The sequence below is a fragment of the Neomonachus schauinslandi genome, chromosome X (assembly GCF_002201575.2).
Source record: "Neomonachus schauinslandi chromosome X, ASM220157v2, whole genome shotgun sequence".
Taxonomy (NCBI): Eukaryota; Metazoa; Chordata; class Mammalia; order Carnivora; family Phocidae; genus Neomonachus; species Neomonachus schauinslandi.
This window is the reverse complement of record NC_058419.1, coordinates 48,006,632-48,032,257: the sequence shown is the minus strand read 5'-3', so window position 1 is coordinate 48,032,257 and position 25,626 is coordinate 48,006,632.

The following is a 25,626-nucleotide window of genomic DNA, read 5'->3' as shown; positions in this document are numbered from 1 at the left end:
TGGATGAAAGACCTCAATATGAAACAGGAATCTATCAAAATCCTAGAGAAGAACACAGGAGGCAACCTCTGTGACCTTGGCCACAGCAACTTCTACCTAGACACGTCTCAAAGGGCAATGGAAATAAAGGCAAAAATGAACTATTGGGACTTCATCAAGATTAAAAGCTTTTGCACAGCAAAGGAACAGTCAACAAAATCAGAAGACAACTGACATAATGGGAGAAGATATTTGCAAATGTGTTATCAGATCAAGGGCTAGTATCCAAAATATATACAGAACTTATCAAACCCCATAGCCAAAGAACAGATAATTCAGTCAAGAAATGAGCAGAAGACATAAACAGACATTACTCCAAGGAAGACATGGCTCAGACATGAACAAATGCTCAATATCACTTGTGGAAATCAGGGAAATAGAAATCAAAACCAAAATGAGATACCACCTCACAACAGTCAGAATGGCTAAAATTAACAATACAGGAAATGACTGATTTTGGTGAGGATGTGGAGAAAGGGGTACCCTCTTACACTATTGGTGGGAATGGAAGCTGGTACAGCCACTCTGGAAAACAGTATGGAGGTTCCTCAAAAAGTTCAATATAGAGCTACTCTACAACCCAGTAATTGCACTACTGGGTATTTACCCCAAAGATACAAAGGTAGTGATCTGAAGGGGCACCTGCAACCCAGTGTTTATAGCAGCAATGTCCACAATAACAAAACTGTGGAAAAAGCCAAGATGTCCATCGACAGATGAATGGGTAAAGAAGATGTGGTATATATATAATGGAATATTACTCAGCCATCAAAAAGAATGAAATCTTGCCATTCACAATGACATGGGTGGAACTAGAGGATGTTATGCTAAGTGAAATAAGTCAATCAGAGAAAGACAATTATCATAGGATTGCACTCGTATGTGGAATCTAAGAAACAAATCAGAGGATCATAGGGGAAGGGAGGAAATAATAAGACAAGATGAAATCAGAGAGGGAGACAAAGTATAAGAGACTTTTAATCATAGGAACAGTGTTGCCAGAGGAGAAGGCATGGGGGGATGGTATAATTGGGAGATGGACATTAAGGAGGGCATGTGATGTAATGAGAACTGGGTATTTTATAAGACTGATGAATCACTGACCTCTACCTCTGAAACCAATAATACATTATATGTTAATTAATTGAATTTAAATTAACAAAATAAAATAAAATCAGAATCCTATTCTGAGAGCTAAATGATACCTTGCATTTCTCCTTACTGACTTCATCTTATTTTCCCAAATATTTATCATGTGGAAAAAATGGAGATAAAATTCTTGTGCTTTATTTTTTAGAGTGAAAGTGCCCATCTTTCTTTGAATAATAAAAATGAAAATATGCATATTTGAAATTTAAAAAATAAATAAAAATAAATGTAATTGGAAAAAACGAAAAGCGGGAAAATGATTATATTCATCACTGCAATATTGGAGTAAGAGTTCCTAGCTTCTATATACCATATAAATTAATAGCTAGACAGCTATTTATGAACAAAAATAGCTCAGGAGTTCACTTAAGAAACTTCATCACACAGTGAAACAAAAAACCTAGAAGAACCACAGAAAAAGGAAAAGAAGGATAATTTTAATTTTGCCTGAATTATCCCATCCCCCAGGCTAGCACTAGTCCCTAACAAGAGGGACCTCCTCAGCTTGAAAGAGTTCTCAGTGGGCAAAGGAGAGAAGAGTGAGCAACAAGCTTCCCCAGACATTTTGGGCAATGCCCAAAAGACACACTTAATTTTCATTCCACTCAGACACTATTAAAGTTGAGACAAATAAAGATGGTTTAGAACAGGGAAGGGCGGGAGCTACCAGTTACCAGCCCCACTGTGAGAGAAAGTGCAATTCCTAGTGGCCTGTTCTACAGAGGATGACAGCAGCTTTCACCACTGTAGAAATCAATGGCCAGCACGTCCAATAGAGACCCCCTAAAGATTTTACTGCTGAGGTTTCCCTCCACAGGTTTTCACATTTGTGGATACCAGCCACCTGAGTCTCTCTCTATTCCCTTTCCTCCTGCCTAGGATCTGCTTTAGTAGCTAGCCCCAGATTCTAAAGTTGCATGAGTACAAGACACCAGCATAGACACCCTGTGGCTGACTCCCACTTCTGTGTGTGCACTTGAGGTTAGCCTCTCCAGTTACATACCTGCATGCACTGGCCCAAGTCTTAGCACCAGCCTGCCATGCATATTCCCTGGCAACACCCTGAAGCCACAAGAATGCACAATGACAATGAGAGCTCCTGTAACTGACTGTTTACTCAGATCTGGTCCTATCTCCTATCAGTGGCCTGCACAAAGAATCAAGGAAATGGGACATTACCAAAGGAACAGAGTAAACTTACAGTAACTGAGTCTAAAGAAATAGAGATACATGAATTGCCTAAAATATAATTCAAAATAATCATTACAAAGGCATTCAGAGAGCTACAAAGAAAAGAGATAAACACCTTAACGAAATCAGGAAAACAACACAAGACCAAAATGTGAAGTTCAACAAAGAGATGGAACACATATTTTGGAACAGAAATTTTGGAGCTGAAGAATGTAATAAGTGCTTAGAAAGATTAAATAGAGAGCTTCAAAAACAGACCAGACCAATCAAAATAGAAAGTCAGTGAAATGGAAGACAGATTATTTGAAATTATCCAATCAGAGGTGCAAAAAGAAAAAAATAATAATTTAATAAAAGAATGAAAAAAGCATACCAGATTCCCAGAGGACAAGGAATGGAGAAAGGGGCAAAAAGCTTATTTAAAGAAATAATGGTTAGACACTTCCTAAAAGTAGGTAAAGATTTATATATCCAAGCTTGTTAAGATGAAAAGTCCCCAAACAAACTCAAAGAGATCTTCTCCAAGACACATTATAATAAAACTGCCAAAAATAAAAGACAAAGATAGAATATTGAAATCATTAAGAGAAAAGAATCTTTTCACTTACAAGGGATCTCCCACAAGGTTATCAGTGAATTTCTCAGCAGATACCTTATGGGGTCAAGAAAAATGGTGATATATTTCAACTGTTGAAAGAAAATGCCAAACGTTGTCCTTCAGAAATGAAGGAGAGATAAAGAATTCCCCAGACAAAGAAAAGTTGAAAGAGTTCATTACCACCAGACTTGCCTTACAGGAAATGCTGAAAGGAGCTCTACAAACTGAAATGAAAGGACACTAATTAGTAATATAAAAACATGTGAAAATACACAACAAATTTGCAAAGGTAAGCATATAGTCAAATTTGGAATACTCTGATACAGTAATATGGTGCTAAGTTAATCACTTAACTCTAGCATAAAGGAAAAATGATGGAAATACTTATAGAAAAGATACCTAGAGTTACAATAATCTATTAAGAGATACACAGTACATGGAAGAGGCAAGATGGCAGAGGAGTAGGGGACCCCTACTCCTTTCAACTGGTTCCCTGAATTCAGCTGGATATCTACCAAACCATTTTGAACATCCAAGAAATCAGCCTGAGATGTAAGAATATATATCTGGATGTCTACAAGCAGAAAAGCACTGCTTATTGCAAGGTAGGACATGCAGAGTCATGAATCTGCAGGTAGATATCGAAAGATAAACAGAAGGGGGAGGGGATCCTCCATAAGATGGCTCCTGGAAAGTGTATAACACCAGAGTGCAAAATTGGAACCCTTAGAAATCTGACCTAGGGAGGAATATCCCTGTCTGAAAGGGGCTTTGGAAATGAAAAGGCAGAACTCTAGGTAGAGCGTTGTGGTCTTGGGATACAAAAAGCCTCAGAGCCAAAGGGGCTTCCTGGACCAGCAGAGTACCCAGGCAATGGAGCCAGGAAGCAGGTCACCGTCTGTGAGCCCAGGAAGGGTCTCTCAGCTCTGATCACCATAAACTGCAAGCCAGGCCAGTTGAGAATCGCTCTTCTCTTGAGCAGCCTGAGAAAATCAGGAGCCTATGCCCCTGACCAGGCAAAAGCCCAGAAAAGGGCTTTAAAACAGCACCCAGACAGGATCCAAGAGATGCCAGTGCATTCACACGCCCAGGGCCACTGGCGGTTTTAGAAGCATAAAGGGCAGGGACACTCCTGGGCCCCTGGGATGACCTCTGAGAGAGTCACTATAGGCGCACACAGATTTTGGCCTGGCATACAGAAATGGAGACTATTTTTCCGGGAGGGTTTAGTGAAGAGAGCAGACTGTGATTTCTCTGCTCTAGGCCAGAGGTTTGGGTGTGGCCATTTTTGCTCTGACCCTCAGAAGGGGTGCAGAAAGCCACCAGGGAACAAAAGCACCAAAGACCAGTTTCCACTGAGCCCATCCTGCTGACGGGGGCAGGGCAACTCCACCCAAGCAGAATTATCTGGGAAACAGTGTGGCAGACCCCTCCCCCAGAAGACAGGCTGGAAGAACAAGAGGACAACAATCCTATGGACTCCATAAGACTGTAAAATCCCAACACCAGGGGAAAATAGTATATTGAGCTCCAGGTATTGCATCACAGCTTGTTTATTTTCCAGATAATACTCTCTTTTTCTTTTTTTTCTTTCTCTTATGCTTTTTCTCTGTTTTTTCTTTTTACCTTTTTCTCATTTCAACAAGATGTTTATTATATCAACTTATATTTCATAGTAGCTTTTTAACTTGTACTTTTTCACACCTATATTTTTATAGATATATGCTTTATTGTAGTCCTTTTTTCATTATTCAATTTTACCTTTAAATATATATATTTAAATATATATACATATACAAGTTTCACATTCCTTGTAATTTTGGGAAGTGGTGTCCTCTAACACAGAGACCAAAATACACGCAGGAACACCTGAAACTTCCTGCTTTGTCCACACTGAGAGATTATAGCCCCCACTTCCCCTCACTCCCCCTTTTAAAAAATTTTTCAATTTTATAAATTTGATTCTTGTGTTTCATTTTGGCTTTGTTTTTTTGGTGGTGGCTTCTGACCACTCCAGATTTTGCTAGGGTGCATCTTGCTTGGGCCATGCTTGATATTTTGGACTCTGCTCATTCACTAAACCATCCCTCAACAGAATGACTAGAAGGAGGAACTCTCAACAAAGAAAAGAACCAGAGACGATGTCATCTGCCACAGAACTAATGGATATGGATAGAAGCAAAATATCAGAGATAGAATTCAGGATAGCAATCATGAAGTCAATAGCTAGGCTTGGAAAAAGTATTAGTGATGATATAGAATCTCTAAGAGCAGAAATGAGATCTAATCAGGCCAAACTTAAAAAAAAAATGCTATGAATGAGATGCAGTCTAAATTGGATACTCTGCCAGGATAAATGAGGCAAGAGAATTAGTGATCTAGAAGACCAGCTAATGGAAAACAAGGAAGTGAAGGAAAACGGAGATAGGCTGTTAGTAGCACATGAGAAAAGGATTGCAGAGATTAATGATGCCATGAAACGTTCCAATGTCAGAATTATTGGGATCCCTGAGGGGATGGAGAGAGAGAGAGGGCTAGAAGGTATATTTGAGCAAATCATAGCTGAGAACTTCCCAAATCTGGGGAAGGAAACAAACATTTGAGTCCAAGAGGCAAAGAGGACCCCTCCCAAAATCAATAAAAATAGATCAGCACCTCAACATATAATAGTGAAGCTTGCAAATTTTACAGCCAAGGAAACAATCCTGAGAATAGCCAGGGAGAGGAGCTTCCTTACATAGGGAGGGAGGATCATCAAAGTAACATCCGACCTGTCTACAGAAACTTGGCGAGCCTGAAAAGGTGGGCAAGACATATTCAGGGTACTAAATGAAGAGAACATGCAGCCAAGAATATTTTATCCAGCAAGGCTGTCATTCAGAATGGATGGAGAGATAAAGAGCTTTCAGGACAGGCAGAAACTGAAAGAATATGCGACCACCAAGCCAGCCCTGCAAGAACTATTAAGGGGGATTCTGCAAGTGAAGAGAGACTCCAAGAGTAATATAGACCAGATATTTACAGACAATCTATAGAAACAGGGACTTTACAGGTAATATGATGGCATTAAATTCATATCTTTCAGTAGTTACCTCTCAATGTGAATGACCTAAATGTTCCCAGAAATGGCACAGGGTTTCAGATTGGATAAAAACACAGGGCCCATCCATATGCTGTCTACAAGAGACTCATTTTGAACCTAAAGACACCTCCAGATTGAAAGTGAGGGGATGGAGACCCATTTATCATGCCAAGGGATCTCAAAAGAAAGCTGGGGTAGCAATTCACATATCAGACAAATTAGATTTTAAACCAAAAACTGTAGGAAGAGATGTAGAGGGACACTATATCATACTTAAAGGGTCTATGCAACAAGAAAATCTAACAATTGTAAATATCTATGCCCCCAACATGGGAGCAGCCAACTACATAAACCGACTGTTAGCCAAAATAAACAGTCATATTGATAATAATACAGTAATAGTAGGAGACCTCAAAACTCTACTCTCAGCAATGGACAGATCATCTAAGCAGAAGATCAACAAAGAAACAAGAGCTTTGAATGACGCATTGGACCAGACGGAATTCATAGATATATACAGAACACTCCATACTAAAACAACAGAATACTCATTCTTCTTGAGTGCACATGGAAAGTTCTCCAGAATAGACCATATACTGGGTCACAAATCAGGTCTCAACCAATACCAAAAGACTGAGATTATTCCCTGCATGTTATCAGACCACAATGCTTTGAAACTAGAACTCAATCACAAGAAAAAATTTGGAAGGAATTCAAACACTTGGAAGTTAAAGAGCATCCTGCTAAAGAATGATTGGGTCAGCCAGGAAATTAAAGAAGAACTTAAACAATTAATGGAAACTAATGAGAATGAAAGCACATCGGTCCAAAACCTATGGGATACTGCAAAGGTGGTCCTAAGGGGGAAATACATAGCCATCCAAGCCTCTCTCACACAAATTAGAAAAATCCCAAATGCGCAAGCTAACCTTACACCTAAAGGAGCTGGAGAAAGAACAGCGAATAAAACCTAAAGGAACCAGGAGAAGAAAAATAATAAAGATTAGAGCAGAGATCAATGAAATAGAAACCAGGAAAACTGTAGAACAGATCAACAAAACTAGAAGCTGGTTCTTTGAAAGAATTAATAAGATCAATAAACCTCTGGCCAGACTTAACCAAAAGAAAAGGGAAATGACCCAAATCAAGAAAATCATGCATGAAAGGGGAGAGATCAGGATTATCACCAAGAAAATAGAAACAATTATTAAAAATTACTACCTGCAACTATATGCCAACAAATTAAGCAATCTGGAAGAAATGGATGCCGTTTTGGACACTTACAAACTACCAAGACTGAAACAGGAAGAAATAGACAATCTGAATAGACCAATAACCAGTAACAAAAGTGAAGGAATAATCAAGAACTTCCCAAAACCACAAGTCCAGGGCCACATGGCTTCCCTGAGGAATTCTACCAAACATTTAAAGAAGAAATAATCCCTATTCTACCGAAGCTGTTTCAAAAAATAGAAGTAGGATGAAAACTTCCAAACTGGTTCTATGAGGCCAGCATTACCCTGATCCCAAAACTAGGCAAAGACCCCATCAAAAAGGAGAATTACAGACCAATATCTCTGATGAACATGGATGCAAAATACTCAACAAGATCCTAGCCAATAGGATCCAACAGTACATTAAAAGGATTATCCATCGAGACCAAGTGAGACTTATTCCTGGCATGCAAGGGTGGTTCAACATTTGCAAATCAATCAACGTGATAGAGCACATTAATAAAAGACAAGAATCATATGATTCTCTCAATTGATGCAGAAAAAGCATTTGACAAAATACAGCATCCTTTCCTGATTAAAACTCTTCAATATGTGGGGATAGGGGGAACATACCTCAATATCATAAAAGCCATCTATGAAAAGCCCACAGCAAATATCATTCTCAATGGGGAAAAACTGAGAGCTTTTCCCTTAAGGTCAGGAACATGACAGGGATGCCCACTTTCACCATTATTGTTCAACATAGTATTAGAAGTCCTCGCCTCACCAATCAGACAGCAAAAGGAAATAAAAGGCATTCAAATTGGCAAAGAAGTCAAACTCTCTCTTCGCAGATGGCATGATATTTTATGTGGAAAATACAAAAGAGTACATCCACAAATTACTAGAACTCATTACAGCAATTCAGCAACGTGGCAGGATACAAAAATCAATGCACAAAAAGCAGTTGCATTTCTACACACTAACAATGTAATTTAAGAAAGATAAATTAAGGATATGATTCCATTTACAATAGCACCAAAAACCATAAGATACCTAGGAATAAACCTAACCAAAGAGGTAAAGGATCTGCACACTCTAGAAACAACAGAACACTTATGAAATAAATGTAGGAAGACACAAAGAGATGGAAGAACGTTACATGCTCATGGGTTGGAAGGATAAACATTGTTAAAATGTCTATGCTGCCCAGAGCAATCTACAATTTCAATGTCATCCCTATTAAAATACCATTGGCATTTTTCACAGAGCTGGAAGAAATAATCCTAAAATTTGTATGGAACCAGAAAAGACCCCAAAGCACCAGGGGAAAGTTGAAGATGAAAACCAAAGCTGGGGCATCATGATGCTTGATTCAAGCAATATTGCAAGGCTGTGATCATCAAGACAGCATAATACTGGCACAAAAACAGACACATAGATCAAGGGAGCAGGATAGAGATCCCAGAAGTGGACCCTCAACTTTACAGTCAAATAATCTTTGACAAAGCAGGAAAAAACATGCAATGGAAAAAAGACAGTCTCTTCAATAAATGGTGCTGGGAAAATTGGACAGCCACATGCAGAAGAATGAAACTCGACCATTCTCTAACACCATACACAAAGATAAACTCAAAATGGATGAAAGACCTCAATATGAGACAAGAATCCATCAAAATCCTAGAGGAGAACATAGGCAGTAACCTCTTCGACATCAGCCACAGCAACTTCTTTCAAGACATGTCTCTAAAGGCAAGGGAAACAAAAGTGAAAATGAACTTTTGGGACTTCATCAAGATAGAAAGCTTCCACACAGCAAAGGAAACAGTCAACAAAACTGAGAAGCAATCCACGGAATGGGAGTAGATATTTGCAAATGACATTCCAGGTAAAGGGCTGGTATCCAAGATCTATAAAGAACTTCTCAAACTCAACACCCAAAAAACAAATAATCCAGTCAAAGAATGGGCAGAAGACATGAACAGACATTTCTCCAAAGAAGACATACAAATGGCTAACAGACACATGAAGAAATGTTTAACATCACTAGCCCTCAGGGAAATTCAAATCAAAACCACAATGAGATACCACCTTACACCAGTTAGAATGGCAAAATTTAACAGGGCAGGAAGCAGCAAATGGTGGTGAAGATGTGGAGAAAGGGGAACCCTTTTATACTGTTGGTGGGAATGGAAGCTGGTACAGCCACTTTGAAAAACAGTATGGAGGTTCTTCAAAATGTTAAAAATAGAGCTACTCTATGTCCCAGGAATTGCACTACCCAGTATTTATCCCAAAGATACAGATGTAGTGAAAAGAAGGGGCACATACACCCCAAAGTTCATAGCAGCAATGTCCACAGTAGACAAACTGTGGAATGAGCTGAGATATCCTTCAACAGATGAATCAATAAAGAATATGTGGTTCATATATATGATGGAATATTACTCAGCCATCAGAAAGGATGAATACCCACCATTTGTATCAACATGGATGGAACTGGAGGGGATTATGCTAAATGATTTAAGTCAAACAGAGAAAGAGAATTATTATATAGCTTCACTTATATGTGGAAGAGAAGGAATAGCATGGAGGACCATCAGGGAATAGAGGGAAAACTGAAGAGGGGGAATCAGAGGGGGAGACAATCCATGAGAGACTATGGAGTCAAGGAAACAATATGTGGGTTTCAGAGGGGAAGTGTTGGGGGATGGGGTAGCCATGTGATGGGTATTAAGGAGGGCACGTGTTATAATAAGCACTGGGTGTTATATGCAATTAATGATTAGTTGATCAGTACATGAAAAACTGATGATGTACTATATGGTTGCTAACTGAACTTAATAAAAAAAATAGGAAAAAAAAATAAAACAGGTCCTAGGAAACATTAAGGTTGTTTATTCAGTCATTCAACAACATAGTGACTGATATGTTCTCTGTCTTGGATATACAATTGTGATAAAAAAAAAAAAGATGAATTTCCTACTCTCTCTCTCTCTCTTTTTTTCTGATCAGATGTTTTATTTAAATTCCAGTTAGTTAACATATAGTGTAATATTAGTTTCAGAAATAGACTTTAGTGATTCATCACTTAAATGTAACACCCAGTGCTCATCAAGTGTCCTCCTTAATACCCATCAGCAATTTAACCCATCCCCTTGCACATCTCCCCTCCAGCAACCCTCAGTTTGTTCTCTACAGCTAAGAGTCTGTTTTGTGGTTTACCTCTTATTTCCCCCTCCATGTTCCTCTGTTTAATTTTTTAAATCGGTATTTCACTTTCTGTTACCGACTTATTCCGCTTAGTATAATATACTGTAGCTCCATCCACATTACTGCAAATGGCAAGATTTCATTCTTTTTGATGACTGAGAATATTCCATGGCATATACATATATACAACTTTATACATTCATTAGTCCATGGACATTTGGGGTCTTTCCATAATTTTGCTATTGTTGACAATGCTGTTATAAACATCAGGATGCATGTATCACTTTGAAACAGTATTTTTGCATCCTTTAAGTAAATACCTAGTAGTGCAATTGCTGGATCATAGGGTAGATCTATTTTTAACTTTTTGAGGAAGCTTCATGCTGTTTTCCAGAGTGGTTGCACAGTTCACATTCCCACCAACAGTGTAAGAAGGTTCCCCTTTCTCTGCATCCTTTTCAACATCTGTTGTTTCCTGTATTGTTAATTTTAGCCATTCTGATAGGTATCAGGTGATATCTCGTCATAGTTTTGATTTGTATTTCCCTGATTATGAGTGAGTTTGAGCATCTTTTCATGTATTTGTTGGCCCTGTGTATGTCTTTTTTGGAAACATGTCCATTCATGTCTTTTGCCCATTTCTTAACTGGATTATTTGTTTTGGGGTGTTGAGTTTGGTAATTTCTTTATAGATTTTGGATACTGACCCTTTATCAGATATGTCATTTTCAAATATCTTCTCCCATTCCATATGTTGCCTTTCAGTTTTGTTTGTTGTTTCCCTCACCGTTCAGAAGCTTTTTCTCTTCATGTAGTCCAAATAGTTCATTTTTGCATTTGGTTCCCTTGACTCCAGAGACATGTCTACTAAGAAGTTGCTATGACCAAAGTCAAAGAGGTTGCTGCCTGTGTTCTCCCCTAGGATTTTGATGGTTTCCTGTCTCACATTTAGGTCTTTCTTCCATTTTGAATTTATTTTTGTGTATGGTGTAAGGAAGTGGTCTGGTTTCATATTCTGCATGTTTTTGTCCAGTTTTCCCAATACCATTTGTTGAAGAGACTGTCTCTTTTCCATTGAATAGTCTTCCCTGATTTGTTAAAGATCAGTTGACCATAGAGTTGTGGGTCCATTTCTGAGTATTCTATTCTGTTCCATTGATTTATGTTTCTCTCTTTGTGCCAGTACCATAATGTCTTGATGACTACAGCTTTGTAATATAACTTGAAGTTGGAAATTGTGATGCCCCCAGCTTTGCTTTTCTTTTTCAAAGTTGTTTTGGCTATTTGGGGTCTTTTGTGGTTCCATACAGATTTTGGGATTGTTTGTACTAGCTCTGTGAAAAATCCTGGTAGTATTTTTATTGGGATTGCATTAAATGTGCAGATTGCTTTGTACATTTTAAACAATGTAGACAAAATAGACATTTTAACAATATTTGTTCTTTCAATCCATGAGCATTAAATGTCTTTTCATTTCTTTGTGCCATCATCAATTTCTTTCATAACTATTCTATATTTTTCAGGGTACAGATCTTTTACCTCTTTGGTTAGGTTTTTCCTAGGTATTTTCTGGTTTTTGGTGCAACTATAAATGAGCTTGATTCCTTGATTTCTCTTCCTGCTGCTTCATTATTGGTGTATAGAAATGCAACAGATTTCTCTATGTTCCTTTTGTATCCTTCAACCTTACTGAATTAATTTATCAGTTCTAGCAATTTTTTGGTGGAATCCTTTGGGTTTTCTACATAGAGTATCATGTCATCTGTGAATAGTGAAAGTTTGTCTTCTTGCTGGTTTGAATGTCTTTTATTTATTTTTGTTGTCTGATTGCTGAGGCTAGGTCTTCTAGTACTATGTAAAATAACAGTGGTGAGTGGACATCCCTGTCTTGTTCCTGACCATAGAGGAAAAGCTCTCAGTTTTTCCCAATTGATGATGATATTAGCTGTGGGTCTTTTGTATATGGTGTTGGTGATGTTGAGATATGTCCCCTCTATTCCTACTTTGTTGAGAATAAATGCTGTACTTTGTCAAATGCTTTTTCTGCATCCATTGAGAGGATCATATGGTTCTTATATTTTCTTTTATTAATGCAGTGATTCACTTTGATTGATTTGTGAATATTAAGCCATCTTTGCAGCCCAGTAATAAATCCTACTTGATTTTGGTGAATGATTCTTGTAATGTACCATTGGGTTCAGTTTGCTCATATTTAATTTGTTGAGAACTTTTGCATCCATTTTCATCAGTGATCTTGGTGTATAACTCTTCTTTTTAGTGGGGTCTTTTTCTGGTTTAGGAATCAAGGTAATGCTGGCCTTGTAGAATGAATTTGGAAGTTTTCTTTCAATTTGTATTTTTTTGTAACAGTTTGAGAAGAAGAGATATTAACTCTTTTTAGATGTTTAGTAGAATTCCCCTGTGAAGCCATCTGGCCCTGGACTTTTTTTTTGTTGGGAGATTTTTGGTTACTGACTCAATTTCTTTGCTCTTTATCAATTCTCTTCAAGTTTTCTATTTCTTCTTGTTTCATTTTGGGTAGTTTATACTTTTCTAGAAATTTATTCATTTCTTCAACATTGCCCAATTTGTTGGCATATAATTTTTCACATTTCCTATTCACATTCATAAGGAGTCATTAGAGCAGAGACTTAAAAGATGTTAATATGTGAGCCATGTAGCTGTTGGAGGAAGACTACCTTGAGGTAAATGAAACAGTACATGAAAAGGCCCTGAAGGGAGACTGTCTGGCAAAACTGAGGAATAGTAACAAGTCAGAATATCAGTCAGTATTTCTGGAATGGCAGTAAAGGAGGGGGCATGTAGAGAACATGAAATTAGAGATGGAGGGTCTTTTTGAGCATTTTTAGGGCATTAGGTTTCCCCCTCAATACTAATTGGAAGAAAGGAAAGTAGCATAATATGAATTAAGTTTTAACATTATCACCTAGTTGCTGCATTGAGGATTTTCTGAAATGGGTAAAGAGTGGAAGCAGGAAAATGAGTTAGGAAAATGTTACATTATTTCCTGTGACAGAGGTGGTGGCTTGAGACATGTAGTGACAATGGAGGTAGTGAGATGCAATCAGTTTCTGTATATATAATGAAATTAGAGCCAATAAGATTTGCTGATAAATTGGTTACAACTTTAAGACAAAGAAGTCAAGATGACTTCGAGTCAATATGAATGACTCCAAGGTTTTTGTCTTGAGAAACTAGAAGAAATACATTTGTCATTAAGACAGAAAAGAATGAGAGAAAAGTAGGTTTGAGGGGAATGAAAAATAAAAAGTTTGATTTTAGACATGCTAATTTTCAGGTATTAGCATCTCAAAATGATGCATTAGATATGAGTCTGGGATTTTAAGAAGAGGGCAGGACAGGATATATACATTTGGGAGTCATTGTTATATGAATAGTATTTAAATCCATGGGACTGGATGTTAATGTGGCTTAACACAATAGACAGGGAAGATGGACAATTGCTAAAGCAAAATAATTGGAAGATATGAAAATGCAGTAGACAAAAGTTATCCACCTCAGAATGGCAGCTGGTTTTAAGAGAAAGTTTGAGAAAGTCAGGAGAAAAGTTGACATTTATGCTGAGAACAAAAAGAAGAATCAGCCAGAAGAAAAATTGAGAAAAGTGTTTTAAGGATGTGCAATGGCCTGGAGACAGCACCAAGTGAGAATAAGTAAAAAGAAATTCAGCCTGGCAGCAACATAGACTACAAGAAGTGGGAGGAGCAAGGAAAGAAGGATTATACAAAATAAGGCTAGATAGAAGATGAGGGATGATTATCCAACATCTTTTAAGTCCTACTAAGGAGATTGAATTGTAGAAAAAAAAGTAATGGAGGTTGAAGATAGCATATTTTGTAGGCTACCAATTTCTGCCAATGATGCTGAAAGATGCCTCTCAAAAAACAGTGCAGACTTACACATGCACATGTACATTTCTCAGACCATAGAAATGAGTTTACCTTCCCTTATGATTTATTTCTGACAACCTCAAGAAATAAAGTGATTTCCCTTTCAACTGCTAATGCCTACTATTTCAAAGACTCTTTCCTTCCTGGCCTTTAACCCAAATTGTATGAAGTGGGAAGAAGTTTTTTCTCATATTCCCTTATGTTCATCAGTCTCATCATTGCTAATATGATGAGGTCCTTCAGTAAGTTGGTGCTTCAGCAACATAAAAGTAAAGAAGCTCTGAAGTTTCTATTAGAGAAGCTTCTATCTACATGGAGTAAGACACATAGCATCATCTCAAAATAAATGAAATTTTAAGAAACTCAGGTTAGAGTGTGAAGCTCTCTCCTGCCAGGTTTGCAACAAAATGATTTTAAGGACTGTAGGGGAAAAATTTTTTTTTTACATTTAATTATTATTTATATTTATTATAAAAATAAAAGGATGCAAAACTTGAAGGTAGCATTGAGGCCCTCTTAAGATCATAGACTGCTAGAGATAAAAGGGATATAGAGATTTTTGTCATCCAATTCTCTTGTCTCATTTTCCAGAGAAGTAAACTGAAGCCCAGAAATGTTGACTGGTAAAATCTGATGGCAATCCTTCATAGAATGAGCTCCCTGGCTTTGAATTGCTTCTCCCTCGTAGGATTGCTTTAGTGGAGTCAGAGACAAAATTTCCAAATGATCCTAGTGGAAAATTAGTAGCAATAAACAAATCAGAGTCTTTATTGCATACAGTAGTTTGTATGTTAACTGATTAACATTAAAAAAAAGAAAAAAGAAAAAACTCCTTTATGTAGGTTCTTAGGCAGCCACTTTGAAATTTAAGGAAAATATGTTTTGTGCTTTAAGATTTCACTGTTGTGCTGTCTCTGTACTGTTCTTGTTATGTCTTCATTTTTAGTCTGTTGGTACTAGAATTCAGAACTATTGCTGATATGCTGTCTACTCCATCACAACAAGTCACAGCAAAAGCTCTTAGGGTAAAATACTTTGTTTCTAATAATGTGAGTCCTCATTATTGAGCTTTTAGTGCCCTATGCACTGTGATTTTGAATTTACAAAGTGACACTAGTTGGTCCTATTAGCAAGTTCATATTATGCCAGTAACTCAATATTCTCTTCTTGCTTTTTCTGACATGGACATGCAATGGAGGGATTAAGAATGTTTAAAACAGAGGAGACTCTGGAAAACTTTCAGCACTACAAGAGATGGATGATGGAAGGATAAGCTTGGAGAATTTTTGAAGTAATATTATTTTAGCACTGAAGTTACTCTTTTTTTTAAAAAGATTATTTATTTAAGAGAGAGACAGAGAGAGCATGAGCAGGGGAGGGGCAGAGAGAGAGGGAGAGAGAGAAGCAGACTTTGCTGAGTGTGGAGCCTGACACGGGGTTTCATCCCAGGACCCTGAGATCATGACATAAGCTGAAGTCCAACGCTTAACCAACTGAGCCACCCAGTTGCCCCTGAAGTTGCTCTTGATACATGTATGCAATGAGAAATCTTATATATAGCATACTGAAACATATAGTGTGGACTTGCACACATGTAAATATGCATTGTATGTTGTGTTTTAAGATAAATAGTAGCATTTATAAGTGAGTGATATATAAGACTAGAGAGTTTTATAAAATCATTTGCCTTTTCTGTACCAGCTCCCTAAAACAGGAGGCACATAAAAAGAAATTCTCTGAAAGGATTAGATAACAGTTAACAGCCTCATAACATTTTGTAGAATCTAGCTGCACAATGGCAAGTATATATAGACCAGGAAAGATCCAAACATCTAGAAAAGTGAGTAAATGATAATGAAAAGTAATAATTGATGATTATGGGACATACAAATATTTCAAGATTAAAAGGCCCTTTATTCCCTTTCCAAAAGCATTGAAGAGGAAAAGAACAGTGGTTTCTATTCCCTTACTCTTATATATATACCATTACTACCTGGAAATCATAAGGATATTAAAAACAGTGCCTTTTTCCTAAAAACATGTTGAAAGTATGTCATTGTTTCCTATAGTGGGGATAATATTTCCCATTTGTACATGTACCATCATGTGTTCATCCTAAAGGGTTTCTGGTAAAGGGAAAACAAAGAATATATTTCACGAGATCCAAAGTTTAATATACTCTTCTGATTGATAGTGAAATTTTAAGCATGTGGCTTTTCAGTTAGATATTTATCTTTACAAACTTTCAAGTCTTAGCAAAAGCTACCTTTTATTTGTCCATTTTTCATAAGATGACCAATTAGAGTTGAAATTGAAGGAGCTAATTTGTGCACATAAGATGTATATATCTTAAATGGACTTTTATTTTATTTAAAAGACTTGTTATTTAAAACCAAATATTGGACAGATTCCCCATGTACTATGTAAAACAGTCGGTGGTGGAAATATGATAATGGCAAATAAATTTAAAAATAAAAATGTAATTGAGAAATGTACAATTTTGTTATTCAAACATTATGCATTTGTCTGAAACATTTAAAAATATTTCCCAAAGAGGACTTATAAAATGACTGAAGGGTTCGGAAAAGGTGTCACTGGCTGATCATATTTGCCTAACCCAATTTCTAGCTTGCAGTTGTGTGTACAGTTATAATCAGCCTCCTATCAGATTGTGTGGCCTAATGAGATCTCAGTGCATCAATGGAAATGAAGAGCTTCATTCCATCCTTATCTGACAGCATTCTTTAAAAAATAAATAAACAGAAATGCTTGTCAATCAAAGCTCCCCATACCCATTACAAAAGGAGAAGCTAAAATAGAGAACAGCAGCAACAACAGGTGCTGTGGATTTCAGAATGGGCTTACACCCAAGAAGCAACACTGATTCATTATATATATATATATATATATATATAATAGCACTTCTTTATCCATTCATCAGTTGAGGGATATTTAAGCTCTTTCTATATATTGGCTATTGTAGACAACACTGCTATAAACATTGGGGTGCATGTATCCTTTTGAATTAGTATTTTTATATTCTTTGGGTAAATGCCTAATAGTGTAATTGCTGGATTGTATGGTAGTTCTATTTTTAACATTTTGAGGAACCTCCATACTGTTTTCCAGAGTGGCTGCACCAGTTTGCATTCCTACCAGCAATGTAGCTAAGAGGGTTCTCCTTTCTCTGCATCCTTGCCAACATCTGTTGTTTCCTGAGTTGATAATTTTAGCCATTCTGACTGGTGTGAGATGGTGTCTCATTGCGGTTTTGTGTTTTTTTCCCTGATGATGAATGATGTTGAGCATTTGTTCATGTGTCTGTTAGCCATTGGTATGTCTTCTTTGGAGAAATATCTGTTCATGTTTTCTGCCCATTTCTTGACTGGATTTTTTGGTTCTTGGGTGTTGAGTTTGATAAGTTCTTTATAGATTTTGGACACTAGCCCTTTATCTGATATGTCATTTGCAAATATCTTCTCCCATTGCATAGGTTTTGTTTTGTTGTTTCTTCTGCTGTGCAGAAGCTTTTTATCTTGAGGAAGTCCCAATAGTTCATTTTTGCTTTTGTTTCCCTTGCCTCTGGAGACATGACTACTAAAAAGTTGCTGCAGCTCAGGTCAATTTACTTTCTCATAATCTGAGAGTAATTTATTTTGCAAGTGGCATTCAAATGATGTATCAAAAGATAATTTGGGTGTTCCAAAAATAAAAATTATATCTCAGATTTATAGAGTGATTTCTCCAATGAGGGGAGTTATATGGATGTCTTGGCTTGTCCTTGAAAAGGACTGTGAGAGCTGAATAACTTGTCCTTGGGTCTACTCACAAATTATGTTGGAATTATTTATAAGTTTTTGACCAATGACCTTGCAGCTCACAGAGGATAAAGCAACCAAGAATTGAAACTTGAAGTATCAAATAAAAAGAATGAATGGAAGAGGAAAAAGACATAAATTTAAGCTGAAAAATTGGAAGGGATGGAACTGTTGTGTGACTTTCAGAATGTTTTGTAATTTCTCTGTGCTTCACTTTCCTTCTTATCTATAAAATGGGAATAAAAACAGTACTTGATTCATAGTTTTAAAGATTATTTGCATTTAGGGTGCCTGGGTGGCTCAGTTGGTTAAGCGACTGCCTTCAGCTCAGGTCATGATCCTGGAGTCCCAGGATCGAGTCCCGCATCGGGCTCCCTGCTCAGCAGGGAGTCTGCTTCTCCCTCTGACCCTCCCCCCTCTCATGTGCTCTCTCTCTCAAATAAATAAATAAAATCTTTAAAAAAAAAGATTATTTGCATTTATAACATATATAGATCATCACAGTTCCTGACTCATAGAAAGTACTCAGTAAATGTTGAGACATAATAATAATATTTTAAAAAATTTTAATTCCAGTATAATTAACATACAGTGTTATATTAGTTTCAGGTGTACAATATAGTGATTCAGAAATTCCATACATCACCCAGTGCTCATCACAAGAGCACTCCTTAATCTCCACCACCTATTTCACCCATTCGCATAACACCCTTCTTCTCTGATGGCCATCAGTTTGTTCTCTATTGGCTTGTCCCTCTCATTTTTTTCTTTCCTCATTTGTTTTATTTCTTAAATTCCACATATGAGTGAAATCATATGGTATTTGTCTTTCTCTGACTGACCTATTTCACTTAGCATTATACTCTCTAGCTCTATCCATTTTGTTGCAAATGACAAGATTTCATTCTCTTTTATGGCTGAAATAAATAAATAATAAATAAATAAATAAATAAATAAATAAATAAATGCCACATAGTCTTTATCAATTCACCTAATGATTGACCTTTTAGCTGCTTCCATAATTTGGCTATTGTAGATAATAAACATAGGGGTGCATGTATCCCTTTGGGTTAGTATTTTTGTATTTTTTATTTTTTTTTGTTATATACCCAGTAGTGCAACTACAGGATCATACGGTAGTTCTACTTTTAACTTTTTGAGGAACCTCTATATTGTTTTCCTCGGTGGCACACACCGGTTTGCATTTCCAACAACAGTGCAAGAGGGTTCTCCTTTCCCTGCATCCTGGACAACATCTGTTGTTTCTTGTATTGTTGATTTTAGCCATTCTGACAGGTGTGAAGTGATATCACACTGTAGTTTTGATTTGCATTTCCTTGATGATGAGTGATGTTGAGCATTTTTTATGTGTCTGTTGGCCATCTGGATGTCTTCTTTGAAGAAATGTTACCATTATGTAAAACTTCTTCAGCATATAGCTGTCTATGTAAAGTTGATGGATTTTAAGGTTGAACCCATTATTTTCTCCTCTTTTCCCATTTCAGGTGTATGTTATACTATTTTATATCTCTTTTTTGTTAGTTCCTTGACTTATTTTTTACAAAAATATTCATTTTTTTTTAAGATTTTATTTATTTATTCATGAGAGACAGAGAGAGAGAGGCAGAGGGAGAAGCAGGCTCCCAAGGAGCAGGGAGCCCGATGCGGGACTCGATCCCAGGACGCTGGGATCACGACCTGAGCCGAAGGCAGACGCCCAACCATCTGAGCCACCCAGGCGCCCCAAAAATATTCATTTTTAATGCTTTTGTATTTCCTACTTTTATAGTGTCACATTCGGTCTCCCCATTCCATTCCAAGAATCCCCTTTAATGTTTCTTGCAGGGCTGGTTTAAAGGTCACAAACTCCTTTAAGTTTTTGTTTCTCTGGGAAACTCTTTATCCCTCCTTCTATTATGAATGATAGCCTTGCTGGATAGAGTATTCTTGGCAGCAGATTATTTCCCATTCAGAACTTTGAATATATCATGCCAGTCCCTCTGGCTTGCAAAGTTTCTGTTAAAAAATCTCCTACAATCCTTATGGGTTTTCCCTTGTAATTAATGACTTACAAAATTAATCTGTGGCTTTTAAAATTTTTTCTTTACCACTATATTTTTTCATTTTAATTACAGTATGTCTTAGTGTGGTCTCTTTTTCTTGATTTTTTAAAATTCAATTAGCCAACATATAGTACATCATTAGCTTCAGATGTAAAGTTCAGTTATTCATCAGTTGCTTATAAAACCCAGTGCTCATCACATCAAGTGCCTGCCTTAATGCCCATCACCCATTTACCACATCCACCCACCCACCTACCCTCCAGCTACCCCCAGTTTCTTTCCTATAGTTAAGAGTCTCTCGTGCTTTGTCTCCCTCTGATTTCTTACCATTCAGCCATTCAGTTTTCCCTCCCTTCCCCTATGATCCTCTGTTTTGTTTCTTAAATTCCACATGAGTGAAATCATATAATTGTCTTTCTCTGATTATTTAGCTCAGCATAATACCCTCTAGTTCCAACCCTGTTGAGGCAAATGGTAAGATTTATCCTTTTTGATGGCTAATATTCCATTGTGTGTGTGTATGTGTGTGTGTGTGTGTGTGTGTGTGTATCACATCTTCTTTAGCTATTCATCTGTCAATGGACATCTGGACAGTTTCCACAGTTTGGTTATCGTGGACATTGCTGTTATAAACATTGGGGTGCAGGTGCCCCTTTAGATCACTACATTTTTATCTTTGGAGCAAATACCTAGTAGCACAATTACTGGATCATAGGGTAGCTCTATTTTTAGCTTCTTAAGGAACCTCCATACTATTTTCCAGAGTGGCTGTACCAGCTTGCATTCCCACAAATAGTGTAAGAGGGTTCCCCTTTCTCCACATCCTCACCAACATTTGTTGTTTCCTGACTTGTTAATTTTAGCCATTCTGACTGGTGTGAGGTGGTATCTCATTCCACCCCAAAATTGCTAGAAGTCATAGAGGAATTCAGCAGTGTGTTAGGATATAAAATCAATGCACAGAAATCAGTTGCATTCTATACAACTCCATCACCTACTTCACCCTATTTCATAAGTGTATGAGACAGAAGAAAGAAAAATTAAGGAGTTGATCACATTTACAATTGCATCAAAACCATAAGATACCTAGGAATAAACCTAACCAAAGAGGTAAAGGGTAGGTACTCTAAAAACTATGGAACACTTACGAAAGAAATTTAGGAATATACAAAGAAATGGAAAAACACTCCATGCTTATGGATTGGAAGAAAAATATTGTTAAAATGTCTATGCTACCCAAAGAAATCTACCCATTCAGCTTAACTCCTATCAAAATATAATCAACTTTTTTCACAGAGCTGGAACAAATAATCATAAAATTTGTATGGAACCAGAAAAGACCCCAAATAGCCAGAGGAATATTGAACCAGAAATTCAAAGCTGGTGGCATCACAATTCCAGACTTCAAGCTCTATTACAAAGCTGTAATCTTCAAGACTGTATGGTACTGGCACAAAAACCAGACACATACATCAATGGAATAATACAGAGACTCCAGAAATGGACCCTAAACTCTATGGTCAACTAATATTTGACAAAGCAGGAAAGAATGTCCAACAGAAAATAGTGTCTTCAACAAATGGTGTTGGGAAAATTGGACAGCCACATGTAAAAGAATGAAACTGGACCTTTTTCTTACCCCATACACAAAGATAAACTCAAAATTGATGAAAGATCTCAATATGAAACAAGAATCTATCAAAATACTAGAGGAGAACACAGGCAGTGGCATCTTTGACCTAGGCCACAGCACTTCTTGCTAGACATGTCTCCAAAGACAAGGGAAACAAAAGCAAAAATGAACTTTTGGGACTTCATCAAGATAAAAAGCTTTTGCACAGCAAAGGAAACAGTAAAAAAAAAAAATCAAAAGACAACCAACAGAATGGGAGAAGATATTTGCAAAAGCCTTATCAGATAAAGGGCTAATATCTAATATTAATAAGGAACTTCTCAAACTCAACACCCAAAGAACAAATAATCCAGTCAAGAAATGGGCAGAAGACATGAACAGACATTTGTCCAAAGAAAACATACCAATGGCCAAAAGACATGAAGAAATGCTCAACACCACTTGGCATCATGGAAATACAAATCCTTTTTTTGATTTTGATTGGAGTTTTCTATGCCTACTATATCTGGATATCTGTTGCCTTCCCCAGATTAGGGATGTTTTCAGCTATTATTACTTCAAATAAATTTTCTTCCCCCTTTAATCTTCTTCTTCTTGGATACATATAATACAAATTGCATTATATTGATGGAGTCACTGACTTCCTTAAGTAGATTCTCTCTAATTATTTTTTCACTCTTTTCTTCAGCTTGATTATTTTCCATTACTCTGTACTGTAGGTCACTAATTCATTCCTCTGCTTCTTCCATCATGCTGTTCATTCCATCTAGCATGTTTCTCATTTCATTTATTGAGCTTTTTATCTCTGCTATGTTATTCCTTATCTTTTTTTTATTATTATGTTATGTTAATCACCATACATTATATCATTAGTTTTTGATGTAGTGTTCCATGATTCATTGTTTGCGTATAACACCCAGTCCTCCATGCAGAACATGCCCTCTTTAATACCCATCACCAGGCTAACCCATCCTCCCACCCCCCTCCCCTCTAGAACCCTCAGTTAGTTAGTTCAGAGTCCATCGTCTCTCATGGTTCATCTCCACCTCCGATTCTCCCGCCCCATTCTTCCCCTCCTCCTACCTTCTTTTTCTTCTTCTTTTTTTTTTTTTAACATATAATCTATTATTTGTTTCAGAGGTACAGGTCTGTGATTCAATAGTCTTGCACAATTCACAGGACTCACCAGAGCACATACACTCCCCAGTGTCTATCACCCAGCCACCTCATCCCTTCCACCCCCCACCACTCCAGCAACCCTCAGTTTGTTTCCTGAGATTAAGAATCCCTCATATCAGTGAGGTCATATGATACATATCTTTCTCTGATTGACATATTTCGCTCAGCATAACACCCTCCAGTTCCATCCATGTCATTGCAAATGGCAAGATTTCATTCCTTTTGATGGCTGCATAATATTCCATTATATATATATATATATATATATATATATATATATATATATATATATCACATCTTTTTCATCCATTCATTTGTTGATGCACATCTTGGCTCTTTCCACAGTTTGGCTATTATGGACATTGCTGCTGTAAACATCAGGGTGCATGTACCCCTTCGGATCCCTACATTTATATCATTGGTGTAAATACCCAGTAGTGCAATTGCTGGATCATCTGGTGGCTCTATTTTTAACTTTTTGAGGAACCTCCAAACTGTTTCCCAGAGTGGCTGCATCAGCTTGTATTCCCACCAACAGTGTAGGAGGGTTCCCCTTTTACTGCATCCCCGCTAACATCTGTTGTTTCCTGACGTTAATTGTAGCCATTCTGACTGGTGTGAGGTGGTATCTCATTGAGGTTTTGATTTGGATTTCCCTGATGCTGAGCAATGTTGAGCACTTTTTCATGTGTCTGTTGGCCATTTGGATGTCTTCTTTGGAAAAATGTCTGTTCATGTCTTCTGCCCATTTCTTGATGGATCATTTGTTCTTTGGGTGTTGAGTTTGATAAGTTCTTTATAGATTTTGGATACTAGCCCTTTATCTGATATGTCATTTGCAAATATCTTCTCCCATTCTGTCAGTTGTCTTTTGGTTTTGTTGAATGTTTCTTTTGCTGTGCAAAAGCTCTTTATCTTGATGTGGTCCCAATAGTTCATTTTTGCTCTTGCTTCCCTTGCCTTTGGCGATGTTTCTAGGAAGAAGTTGCTGTGACTGAGGTCGAAGAGGTTGCTGCCTGTGTTCTCCTTTAGGATTTTGATGGACTCCTGTCTCACATTTAGGTCTTTCAACCATTTTGAATCTATTTGTGTGTGGTGTACGGAAATGGACCAGTGGTTTCATTCTTCTGCATGTGGCTGTCCAATTTTCCCAACACAATTTGTTGAAGCTGGGGTGGCAATCTTTATATCAGACAAATTAGATTTTAAACCAAAGACTGTAATGAGAGATGAGGAAGGACACTATATCCTACTTAAAGGGTCTATCCAACAAGAAGATCTAACCATTGTAAATATCTATGCCCCTAACATGGGAGCAGCCAATTATATAAGGCAATTATTAACAAAAGCAAAGAAACACATCAACAACAATACAATAATAGTGGGGGACTTTAACACCCCCCTCACTGAAATGGACAGATCATCTAAGCAAAAGATCAACAAGGAAATAAAGACTTTAAATGACACACTGGTCCAAATGCACTTCACAGATATATCCAGAACATTCCATCCCAAAGCAACAGAATACACATTCTTCTCTAGTGCCCATGGAACATTCTCCAGAATAGATCACATCCTAGGTCACAAATCAGGTCTCAACTGGTACCAAAAGTTTGGGATCATTCCCTGCCTATTTTCAGACCACAGTGCTTTCAAACTAGAATTCAATCACAAGAGGAAAGTCGGAAAGAACTCAAATACATGGAGGCTAAAGAGCAACTTACCAAAGAATGAATGGGTCAACCAGGAAATTAAAGAAGAATTTTAAAAAATCATGGAAACAAATGAAAATGAAAACACAACTGTTCAAAATCTTTGGGATACAGCAAAGGCAATCCTAAGAGGAAAGTATATAGCAATGCAAGCCTTTCTCAAGAAACAAGAAAGGTCTCAAATACACAACCTAACCCTACACCTAAAGGAGCTGGAGAAAGAACAGCAAATAAAGCCTAAACCCAGCAGGAGAAGAGAAATAATAAAGATCAGAGCAGAAATCAATGAAAGAGAAACCAAGAGAACAGTAGAACAGATCAACGAAACTAGGAGCTGGTTCTTTGAAAGAATTAAAAAGATTGATAAACCCCTGGCCAGACTTATCAAAAAGAAAAGAGAAAGGTCCCAAATCAACAAAATCATGAATGAAAGAGGAGAGATCACAACCAACCCCAAAGAAATACAAACAATTATAAGAACATACTATGAGCAACTATAGGCCAGCAAATTAGATAATCTGGAAGAAATGGATGCTTTCCTAGAGATGTATCAACTGCCAAAACTGAACCAGGAAGAAATAGAAAACCTGAACAGACCAACAACCAGCAAGGAAATTGAAGCAGTAATCAAAAATCTCCCAACAAACAAAAGTCCAGGGCCAGATGGCTTTCCAGGGGAATTCTACCAAACACTTAAAGAACAATTAATACCTGTTCCTCTGAAACTGTTCCAAAAAATAGAAATGGAAGGAAAACTTCCAAACTCATTTTATGAGGCCACCATTACCTTGATCCCCAAACCA